This window comes from Ranitomeya imitator, chromosome 3, assembly GCF_032444005.1.
Source record: "Ranitomeya imitator isolate aRanImi1 chromosome 3, aRanImi1.pri, whole genome shotgun sequence".
NCBI classification, from domain to species: domain Eukaryota; kingdom Metazoa; phylum Chordata; class Amphibia; order Anura; family Dendrobatidae; genus Ranitomeya; species Ranitomeya imitator.
Window position 1 is genome coordinate 355,737,050 of NC_091284.1, and position 12,385 is coordinate 355,749,434.

Consider the following 12,385-nt stretch of genomic DNA (forward strand, 5'->3'; position numbering starts at 1 on the left):
GACCGCTCCTGGCATATAGTGCCGGATGTCATCTGCGATAGTCAGCTGACACCCGGCCTCGATCGTGAGTGCGGCTGATCGCGCTGGACGTACTATCTCATCACTGGGAATAAAGTCCCAGGTCACCTCGACGGGATAGTACATCCAATGGAATTAAGGGGTTAAAAAGGAAAAAGAAATTCAATGGCCAGAACTGCAATGTTTAGGTGTCCGCACACCCCTAAAAAAATAAACAATAAAAAGCTTTGCCGACTGTACCCCAAAATAGTATCTATAAAAAAAAACAAGCACTCATACAGCTTCATTGTAAAAATAATTTATATATATTACTTGGAAACAAAAAAGAATACTTTTTTTTTTACACGATATCAGAAGTTATTTTATTCACTAAAATATGAAAAAAAGTTACAAGTTTAGTATTGTCGCAATCATACTGACCTGAAAAATCACATTACTTTTTTTTACTGCACAATGAACACTGTAAAAACAAAACCCAAAAACAATTGCAAAACCCAAGATTTTTTTTTTGTTACCATTTCACATTACTTGGAATTTTTCTAGTTTTTCAGTACTTTATTTGGTCAATTGAAAGATGTCATTCAACACTTCCACTCAGCTACAGCTCTGTCAAAAATTAAGAGACCACCACATCAAAACCCTGTCATGGGCAGCCCAATCTCCAGACCTGAACCCTATTGAAATCCTCTGGAATGTGATCAAGATGATGATGGATAGTCACTAGCCATCAAACAAAGAACTGCTTATATTTTTGCTCCAGGAGCAGTGTGAAAGACTGGTGGAAAGCATGCCAAGACGCATGAAAGCTGTGATTAAAAATCATGGTTATTCCAAAAAATATTGATTTCTGAACTCTTCCTGAGTTAAAACATTAGTATTGTTGTTTCTAAATGATTATGAACTTGTTTTCTTTGCATTATTTGAGGTCTGAAAGCAGTTTTTTTTGTGATTTTGACCATTTCTCGTTTTCAGAATAAAAATATTGCTTGGCATTTCGGAGACATGTTGTCAGTAGTTTCTAGAATAAAAGAAAAATATGCATTTTACTCAAAAATATACCTATAAAGAGAAAACTCAGAAAAACTGAACTATTGCAGTGCTCTCTTAATTTTTGCTAGAGCTGTATGTCGATGGTAAAATGAAGATGAATATGCCTATTGGGAGATGTGGAAAAAACTAAAGCACAAATCCCCAAAAATGTCTGAGTCCTAAAAGGGTTTATCTGTCAGCCATTGCCACCATTCAATATTGAATAATTCAAGACCAATTAAGAAGTTTGAATGTCCTGTGATATCTGTGTTTTGAGGAAAGATGTCTGATCCTTGTTCCCATGGAAGGTACATGCTGCCATAGTTATCAGCTGACAGTTATGTAATGTGTGTGACCACCCTCAAATTATTAGCTCTGACCTGAACTAAATAAAAATTCACTTTCCAAGTTTGATTCTCATCAGTCTTTGGCTTGAATTATTGACTGATTCAGGTTCTTTCGTTTCAATGTCAGGCATTCTAAATGCATTCAGGAAAGATGTTCATTTTGCATCCTTCCTCAATGTTATTGGCATTATTTAAATGTAGAGGAAGTGTTTTCTGTGTGTTTGGTTATTGAAGGGGAACGAGACTTTTCGTTCAGATAAATATAGTCTGAAAACCATGAGCTGTGTACACTGTCCATATGGATATCTTGGCAGGCACCCTGCATAGTGTCTGATTTGTCTGCATATCTTTGGAATGATTAATATAGCAAGAGAAATATTGATGAATGTATATTTTCATTTAGCACATTGCATATCAATATAATAATGGCTTTGAAGTATTCTTGATGCCTGAGGATGTAATGCCTTTGAACATTGATTCCCAATAGAATAGGCTTTGAGAATTTACATAAAAACCAGTAGACTGGTATAAAAACCTGTCAACAGACATACCAAAGATTAATACAAGAGTAAAGATAATAAGAAAAATAATAATTTTGAAGGAATCAAAGCTAGTTCTGACATTTTAAGGCAAAGTGCAAATTGAGCCTGTGCATTTAACAATCCCATAGGTCCCCATTCACCAAAGGACAAAAGCATGGTCTTTTTGCCTCCATTTAATTGGCATGCATTTGCATTCCATTTGTTTAAAGGGTTCTTTAAACAATTCTACAGAGTGCCTACTTCTTTGCTCTTGTGAATTGGGCGCTCCTGATTACTTGACTGTTCAGGCTAGAAGTATCATCGAGCTGTTGGCCTGAACTGTCTGTTGCTGCTGATGCTGTTACATCAGGCAATTTTGCATCTACTCAATCTCAAGTGCAGTGGGGCTAAAGCAGGCTGGGACTTTGAGTTAAGAGTGTGCTCCAACAATCCTTGTTTGCTTCCATGAATGGAGAGGTAATGTAAGGAAGTGGAGGTGCTGCCCACACTCCACTTGAGAAGATATGTGTTATGATATAATGCACTGCATTGTTGTAAATGTGATTTTGTCTCTTTAGTAGCTTGCATGCGTTTAGTTGGGGAACAAACAGAGTTTACAAGCATAGAACCGGAGGGGCTATGTGGGAAGACATAAGATGACTTCCTGATAGTAAGTTAGTTAGAGCCCAGTGTTCTGTAGAGACAGACCTATGGTCTGACAATTGGCAGACTGACAGGTTATAGAATGTTTTGCAAAGAGGTAGGACATCAGATAATAATTCCTAAAGACCAAGGAAACATGAAGAGATATCTGACAGAGATTTGACAGAGACATTTGACAGATTGGAACCCAGGCCAGGGAGGCCACCTAAATGATACCGAACTTAACCCAAGGGAATTAGATGGCCCACTTAAAGGGCATTGAATGAGAAGGAATTATATAAGCAGAATTTTATTGATCAGTTGTTTACAATGAAATGGAAATCAATTGTGTGCATTGGAAGGAAGCAATGGTCACGCTATTGGTACCTTAACTCTCCTGAGGGGTACAGTGGACTTTCAAGGTTCTAATGAGGAGTTGTACCGACATACCTCAAACAATTAGTCAGTTGGGAACTGAGAGTAGCAGGGAGCAGGCATAGCGTTACACCTCGACCCATGCGACCCTCACAGAGGAATACAAAGTCTCCCATAATCTTTTGCTGAAGTGTTATCAGATGCAAGCGTGTGAAATGCAAGAGAAATTAAGTGTTATTAAATGTAAGTGATTAATGAAAGAGAAACCTTTGTGAAAAAATGTGCGCATTATCTGGTGTACATAGTTCTTATCAAGCTCATGTTCAGTAAAAAGAAGTTTATTTTTGGACTTTGGTCTCCCTCAATTAGTTCTCTAACATTTGGTTCTGGCTTGCTCGATATAGTGGTACCATGCATTCTACAGAGTCGTATTGCCCAGATTACAAGAGCTCACACACAGAGTCATCACCCCCATTTTCATATAGCATGCTGAGGCATGGATGACGAACAAAATTCAATTCCCCGCCCTCATTTTTATTGCCTGCACATCATTATGGAGCGCCTCACGGCTGGATACTTGGTACCGGGTCCTGCTGTTCACAGGGGGGTGTTACGGTGGTGACCCGGTCGGTGGCCCTGGGCACCGTCGTTAAAGGGAAAGGTCTTTAAAGGGAATAAAGTTTATATTCATGAACCCACCTGTGGTATTCAGTCAATGGGGACTGACGCTGATTTAAGGGGTCCGCTGGGGGATGTTATGGCAGCTAGATGGTATAACTTCCCACAGGTGAAGTGTATCCCCAGGGCTCCCGTGGTGTAGATGGAAGATGGTGAGTGGCGCAGTAAAGAACAAGGACACAAGGTTGCAGTCTCTTTATCTTTACTGAAGACTTCAGCATCCACATTCCAGAGCACCAGATCACAGGGCAGGCAGGGTCCGGCCGGCTTGAAGGCAAGTTAGGAGTCCCCTTACTCAGGTGTAAATCAAAAGCCTTCCTTTAGTACTGTGGTGGTGTAGTCCCTTACGGCTTAAAGCTCCACATAAGGGCCTCACAGATGTTATCGCTCTCTCTGTCCCCCGGGTAGGATAGGACGTAACCCATATGACTGATGGCTTGAGGCTGTTTATAGGGACTCTAGCATGCCCCGGCCTCAGAGGGATGCCACCGTGCCCCATGGGTGTTAGGTCGGACAGGTAACGTAAAGTTCAGCTGTCCTGCCAGTCTCTGATGTAAGTCTTTGAGGGCCTTACGATCCTCGGTGTTCCGGCTACCGGATTCTGCGCCTCAGAAGGAGGCAGCCTTCTTGGGACTGGTCTCCCTCTGATATCCACTTCTGTGCTTTGCTCTCCTGCACGCTCTCTGCAATCAATTTGGCTTTCTTAATGTCTCTTACGTGGAACTGCTGCACTGGGGCTACGCACCTCTGTAAAACCTTCTGCTTTGCCTCAGACTGATCCAGTCTGTTCCGTGACAAGTACTGATCTCAACTCTCTTTCCCTACAGACTACCAGTTATGTATATATGGGGAGTCACCTAGCAAGTAGGATCAAAAGCTCCTCCTGGTGGCCTGGAGTGTGAATGTGTTGCATGTTTGTGGTACCTGGTTGCAGTTATCCCTTCTTGCCTTCAAGCGTAACATCACTCTTCCCGGGAGGAAAGCAATGCTACTGTGACAACCAGGACCCTGGGGCGCCACAATTATAAAGCCATAGTCACCTTGGTTGTGGCATTACTGTGACTGGATTGTGTGACATCATCAGGAGTTATAAAAGAGCAAGTGCCACCTGGCTCAGCACACTGACACCATTGCACAGCTCTGTGACACTTTGTATTGAAGGGAGAGCGTGCTTGTCTAGGCCTGTGTGTGCACAGTAATAATAACAATAATCTCTTTATTTATATAGCGCCAACATATTACGCAGCGATTTACAATTTTTGCAGACATTATCATCGCTGTCCCCGATGGGGCTCACAATCTAAATTCCCCATCAGTATTTCTTTTGAATGTGGGAGGAAACCAGAGAACCCAGAGCAAACTCACACAAACAGGAGGAAAACATGCAAACTCCTTGCAGATGTTGTCCTTGGCGGGATTTGAACCTAGAATTCCAGCGCTCCAAGGCTGCAGTGCTAACCACTGAGCCACCGTGCTGCCCCTAAAGTATAATGAATCAGAGACCTGTAGTGTTGATACTGGTGCTGAAGCTGAACTATCATACTAAGAGCCTTTCTAACTAGTGCTAATCGTTTGCTTCGCTGTTTGTATCACATACATTCTGCATTTAGTGTAGGCAGAAAGAGAGTCGCAAGAGCAGAGAGAGTGGCCGAATATAGTCTGTACACAGGGATCAGGGCTGTGCAGTCAGTTGCCAAATATATAGCTGCAGCTTTTATTTGAGGGGGGGTGAAAAATTTGAATACATTTTGATCCATCAAGTATTACGTGCTTTGTGTAATTTTTTTTTTGTGTTATATAACCTTCCAAAAAATCGCTGAAAAATTTTCCTGGGTTGAATTTCCTACACATACACCACATACACTATTCTGTGTTCTGTAATAATATATATACAGTATATATACCGTATATATACAGCTCTGGCAAAAATAGAGAGATCACAACATCAAAACCCTGTCATGCGCAGCCCAATCTCCAGACCTGAACCCTATTGAGAACCTCTGGAATGTAATTAAGAGGATGATGGATAGTCACAAGCCATCAAACAAAGAAGAACTGCTTACATTTTTGCGGCAGAAGCAGTGTATCTATAATATAATGCTGGGAGCATCACTATGTCCGAAGCCTTTATAGACTGCGCAAGCGCATGCGCCGGCGCAGTCTGGACCCCACAGTGACACAGCCCAGGAGATCGCGGTATGTGTAAGCACTGAATGCACACCGCGATCTCCAACGGAGAAGCAGGGACGTGCCAGGAGGGTAAGTATGCTATATTCACCTGTCCCGTTCCAGCGCTGTGCGCCGCTCCATCTTCCGGGTCCTCTGCCTGTGACGTTCAGTTCAGAGGGCGCGATGACGTGCTTAATGCGCGCCACCCTCTGACTGAACAGTCACAGCCAGAGGACCTGGAAGATGGAGCGACGCGCAGCGCTGGAACGGGACAGGTGAATATAGCAAGTGTCGGGGGCCTGAGCTAGCGGCGACTCCGGCACCTGACCCCCACAGCGCGCCGGTGTCCCCGCCTGCTCAGGCCCCCCCAGCATTCGGCGCCCAGCGACGATAGGTGAGTATGTTATTTTTCTTATATATCGCAGCAGCATACGGGGCATACAATACAATGGAGCATCTTATGGGGCCATCAACATTTATGGAGCAGTATACGGGGCATATACTAGTCTATGAAGCATCTTACGGGGGCCATCAACCATAATGGAGCAGCATACGGGGCATATACTATGGAGCATGTTATGGGGGCCATGAACCATAATGGAGCAGCATATGAGGCATATACTATGGAGCATCTTATGGGGGCCAACAACCTTAATGGAGCAGCATACGGGGCATATACTATGGAGCATCTTATGGGAGCCATCAACCATAATGGAGCAGCATATGAGGCATATACTATGGAGCATCTTATGGGGGCCATCAACCATAATGGAGCAGCATATGAGGCATATACTATGCAGCATCCTATGGGGGCCATCAACATTTATGGGGCAGTATACGGGGCATATACTATGGAGCATCTTATGGGGGCCATCAACCATAATGGAGCAGCATATGAGGCATATACTAAGGAGCATCTTATGGGGGCCATCAACCATAATGGTGCAGCATATGAGGCATATATTATGGAGCATCTTATGGGGGCCATCAACCATAATGCAGCAGCATATGAGGCATATACTATGGAGCATCTTATAGGGGCCATCAACCATAATGAAGCAGCATATGAGCCATATACTATGGAGCATCTTATGGGGGCCATCAACCTTTATGGAGCAGCGTATGGGGCATATGGATGGGAGCAGCAAATTACAGAATGGTGGCGCAGGATGGGAGCAGCACATGACAGAATGGGGGCGCAGGATGGGAGCAGCACATGACAGAATGGGGGCGCAGGATGGGAGCAGCAAATGACAGGATGGGGACGCAAGATGGTAGCAGCACATGACAAGATTAGGGCACAGGATGGAAGCAACACATACCAGGATGGAGATCATATACCAATATAAATGCTCGCAACCCGGGCATAGAACGGGTTCAATAGCTAGTAATAGTATAATAGTTATTAATGTTGAAGGAAGACTTTGAGTCCATCTAGTTCAACCCTAACCTAACATGCCCTAACATGTTGATCCAGAGGAAGGCAAAAAAAAACCACGTGGCAAAGAGTAAGCTCCACATTGGGGAAAAAAATTCCTTCCCGACTCCACATACGGCAATCAGACTAGTTCCCTGAATCAACGCCCTATCAAGGAATCTAGTATATATACCCTGTAACATTATACTTTTCCAGAAAGGCATCCAGTCCCCTCTTAAATTTAAGTAATGAATCACTCATTACAACATCATACGGCAGAGAGTTCCATAGTCTCACTGCTCTTACAGTAAAGAATCCGCGTCTGTTATTATGCTAAAACCTTCTTTCCTCCAGATGAAGAGGATGCCCCCTTGTCCCTGTCTCAGGTCTATGATTAAAAAGATCATCAGAAAGGTCTTTATACTGTCCCCTCATATATTTATACAATAAAATAAGATCACCCCTTAGTCTTCATTTTTCCAAATTAAATAGCCCCAAGTGTAATAACCTATCTTGGTATTGCAGACCCCCCAGTCCTCTAATAACCTTGGTCGCTCTTCTCTGCACCCGCTCCAGTTCAGCTATGTCTTTCTTATACACCGGAGACCAGAACTGTGCACAGTATTCTAAGTGTGGTCGAACTAGTGACTTGTATAGAGGTAAAATTATGTTCTCTTCATGTGCATCTATGTCTCTTTTAATGCATCCCATTATTTTATTTGCCTTAGTAGCAGCTGCCTGGCCACTGAATATTATTATTATTATTATTATACATTTTTATAGCGCCATTTATTCCATGGCGCTTTACATGTGAATACGGGGCAAATATAGACAAATACATTAAACATGAGCAGATAACAAGGCACACGAGTACATAAGGAGGGAGGACCCTGCCCGCGAGGGCTCACAGTCTGCAGGGGGTGGGTGAGGATACACTAGGAGAGGGAAGAGCTGGCTGTGCGGCTGTTCAGTAGGTTGAGGATCACTGCAGGCTGTAGGCTTGTCGGAAGAGATGAGTCTTCAGGTTCTTTTTGAAGGTTTCTATGGTAGGCGCAAGTCTGATGTGTTGGGGTAGAGAGTTCCAGAGTATGGGGGAAGCACGGGAGAAGTCTTGGATGCGGTTATGGGAAGAAGAGATGAGAGGGGAGTAGAGAAGGAGGTCTTGGGAGGACCGGAGGTCGCGTGTAGGTAGGTACCGGGAGACCATGTCACAGATGTATGGAGGAGACAGGTTGTGGATGGCTTTGTATGTCAGTGTGAGGGTTTTGAACTGGAGTCTCTGGGCGATAGGAAGCCAGTGAAGGGCTTGACACAGGGTTTATCATCCACCCATACATAATATCATGAGTTTATCATCCACCCATACACTCAGGTCTTTTTCATTGATGGCTTTGCCCAGAGTTTTAGAATTAAGCACATATACATCTTATTACTTCTACCCAAGTGCATGACCTTACATTTATCCCCATTAAAGCTCATTTGCCATTTATCAGCCCAAGCTTCTAGTTTACATAAATAGTAACATAGTAACATAGTAACATAGTTAATAAGGCCGAAAAAAGACATTTGTCCATCCAGTTCAGCCTATATTCCATCATAATAAATACCCAGATCTACGTCCTTCTACAGAACATAATAATTGTATGATACAATATTGTTCTGCTCCAGGAAGACATCCATGCCTCTCTTGAACCCCTCGACTGAGTTCGCCATCACCACCTCCTCAGGCAAGCAATTGCAGATTCTCACTGCCCTAACAGTAAAGAATCCTCTTCTATGTTGGTGGAAAAACCTTCTCTCCTCCAGACGCAAAGAATGCCCCCTTGTGCCCGTCACCTTCCTTGGTATAAACAGATCCTCAGCGAGATATTTGTATTGTCCCCTTATATACTTATACATGGTTATTAGATCGCCCCTCAGTCGTCTTTTTTCTAGACTAAATAATCCTAATTTCGCTAATCTATCTGGGTATTGTAGTTCTCCCATCCCCTTTATTAATTTTGTTGCCCTCCTTTGTACTCTCTCTAGTTCCATTATATCCTTCCTGAGCACCGGTGCCCAAAACTGGACACAGTACTCCATGTGCGGTCTAACTAGGGATTTGTACAGAGGCAGTATAATGCTCTCATCATGTGTATCCAGACCTCTTTTAATGCACCCCATGATCCTGTTTGCCTTGGCAGCTGCTGCCTGGCACTGGCTGCTCCAGATAAGTTTATCATTAACTAGGATCCCCAAGTCCTTCTCCCTGTCAGATTTACCCAGTGGTTTCCCATTCAGTGTGTAATGGTGATATTGATTCCTTCTTCCCATGTGTATAACCTTACATTTATCATTGTTAAACCTCATCTGCCACCTTTCAGCCCAAGTTTCCAACTTATCCAGATCCATCTGTAGCAGAATACTATCTTCTCTTGTATTAACTGCTTTACATAGTTTTGTATCATCTGCAAATATCGATATTTTACTGTGTAAACCTTCTACCAGATCATTAATGAATATGTTGAAGAGAACAGGTCCCAATACTGACCCCTGCGGTACCCCACTGGTCACAGCGACCCAGTTAGAGACTATACCATTTATAACCACCCTCTGCTTTCTATCACTTAGCCAGTTACTAACCCATTTACACACATTTTCCCCCAGACCAAGCATTCTCATTTTGTGTACCAATCCTGTAATATAAACTTGTCCTCCCCTGTATTGATTACCCTGCAGAGTTTAGTGTCATCTGCAAATATTGAAATTCTACTCTGAATGCCCCCTACAAGGTCATTAATAAATATGTTAAAAAGAAGAGGGCCCAATACTGACCCCTGTGGTACCCCACTGCTAACCGCGACCCAGTCCGAGTGTGTTCCATTAATAACCACCCTTTGTTTCCTATACCTGAGCCAGCTCTCAACCCACTTACACATATTTTCCCCTATCCCCATTATTCTCATTTTATGTATCAACCTTTTGTGTGGCACCGTATCAAAAGCTTTTGAAAAGTCCATATACACTACATCTACTGGGTTCCCTTGGTCCAGTCAGGAACTTACCTCTTCATAGAAGCTGATCAAATTAGTCTGACATGAACGGTCCCTAGTAAACCTGTGCTGATACTGGGTCATGAGGTTATTCCTCTTCAGATACTATAGCATAGCATCCCTTAGAATGCCCTCCAGGATTTTACCCACAGTAGAGGTTAAGCTTACTGGTCTATAATTACCGAGTTCAGTTTTTGTCCCCTTTTTGAATATTGGCACCACATTTGCTATACGTCAGTCTTGTGGCACATACCCTGTTATTATGGACTCTTTGAACATTAAAAATAATGTTATATCAATGACTGTACTTAATTCCTGCAGTACTCAGGGGTGTATCCCATCCGGGCCCGGAGATTTGTCAATTTTAGTGATTTTTAGACGCCGCCGTACTTTTTGCTGGGTTAAGCAGGTGACACTTAATGGGGAATTTTTGTTATCACTGATCATATTGTCTGCCATGGGATTTTCTTTTTAAATACTGATGAAAAAAAGTCATTTAGCATATTGGCTTTTTCCTCATCCTCATCCACCATATCACCCAGACTATTTTTAAGGGGGCCAATACTATCATTTTTTAGTTTCTTACTATTTACGTAGTTAAAGAATATTTTGGGATTATTTTTACTCTCTCTGGCAATGAGTCTCTCTGTCTCAATCTTTGCTGCCTTGATTTGCGTTTTACAGACTTTATTTAATTTTCTGTATTTATTTAATGCCTCATCCCTACCTACTTCCTTTAATTCTCTAAATGCTTTCTTTTTGTCACTTATTGTGCACCTTACAGCTCTTTTTAGCCATATTGGTTTCCTCCTATTTCTGGTATGTTTATTCCCATACGGTATATACTGTGCGCAGGTCCTATCCAGGATGCTAATAAACGTCTCCCATTTTCTTTGTGTATTTTTATGTCTCAGGATATCGTCCCAGTTAATTGCACCAAGATCATCTCTCATCCGTTGGAAATTTGCCCTCCTGAAGTTTAGTGTCCGTGTAACCCCTCTAACTACCCATCTTAATAAAGGATACATGAAAACTTATTATTTTGTGATCACTGTTCCCCAAGTGACCCCCAACCCTTATATTTGATATGCGGTCTGGCCTGTTGGTTAATATTAGGTCTAGCAGTGCCCCCCTTCTTGTTGGGTCCTCAACCAGTTGTAAAAGGTAATTGCCTCTCATAGTTGTCAAAAACTGATTACCTTTGCTGGAACTGCAGGTTTCTGTTCCCCAATCTATTTCAGGGTAGTTGAAGTCCCTCATAATAATGACTTCTCCTTGAGTCACAGCTACATCTATTTGCTTTACGAGGATATTCTCCATTGCTTCCATTATTTTTGGAGATTTATAACAAACCCCTATCAGTAATTTATTATTTTTTCCCCCTCCCGTTATCTCCACCTACAGGGACTCTACATTTTCATTAAATTCACCAATATTATCACGCTGGATGGGTTTTAAGGACGATTTTACACACAGACACACCCCTCCCCCTAGCTTATTCATTCAGTCATTTCTGAACAGACTATAACCCTGCAAGTTAACAGCCCAGTCATGGCTCTCATCCAGCCACATTTCAGATATCCCCACCATGTCATAATTATGCTCCAACAACATTAATTCTAATTCGTCCATTTTGTTGGCGAGGCTTCTGGCATTAGTATACATACATTTTATGTATCTCTCTGTACCTCTATTCTTTCTTAAATTATTAACTGTTCTAACCCCACCCTCTATGCCAATGCCACCCCCATGTTCCTTAGTTGTGCCCAGGTCTCTATCTGCACTATCTTCCCCTCCTATAAAATGAATACCCTCCCCCCCATTCCCTAGTTTAAACACTCCTCCAACCTTCTAGCCATTTTCTCCCCCAGCACAGCTGCACCCTCCCCATTGAGGTGCAGACCGTCCCTAGCGTAGAGCCTGTAGCTAACTGAGAAGTCAGACCAGTTCTGAAGGAACCCAAACCCCACCTTCCTACACAAAAGACTGTGAAAGACTGGAGGAAAGCATGCCAAGACGCATGAAAGCTGTGATTAAAAATCATGGTTATTCCACAAAATGTTGATTTCTGAACTCTTCCTGAGTTGAAACATTAGTATTGTTGTTTCTAAATGATTATGAACTTGTTTTCTTTGCCTTTTTTGAGGTCTGAAAGCA